The sequence below is a fragment of the Theobroma umbraticum genome, unplaced genomic scaffold, assembly GCF_002168275.2.
Source record: "Theobroma umbraticum cultivar Fairchild unplaced genomic scaffold, ASM216827v3 scaffold_60.0, whole genome shotgun sequence".
Classification (NCBI taxonomy): Eukaryota; Viridiplantae; Streptophyta; class Magnoliopsida; order Malvales; family Malvaceae; genus Theobroma; species Theobroma umbraticum.
The window spans coordinates 288,667-289,037 of record NW_018397288.1 but is presented as its reverse complement, the minus strand read 5'-3'; positions in this window follow the sequence as shown (position 1 = coordinate 289,037).

Below are 371 nucleotides of genomic sequence, written 5' to 3'. Positions count from 1 at the left end.
ACTTGTTGTTTAATGCTCACGGATTTCATGATTAAATTATTGTATATATTGTTTACATGAGCACATGATTGTAACTTTATATGCACATTTCGAAATATAATGATTTATGTAACACCCCCAATTTTTGGTGTAAACTAAGTTAACTAAGAATGATTTATGAAATATATTGAGTCTTGAAGACATTGATGATATGTTAAGTATGCCAAGTGCATAGGAGTATGTATATTGACACTTAGGCAAAATTTTTATGAAAATATGTGATAAATATTATAGTTTGAAATATGTGATAAATATTATACTTTTAAGGTTGTGATTTGAATTTGGTGTTATATTTGAGGAAATATGTATATGAGATATGAGTTTAAATGGTT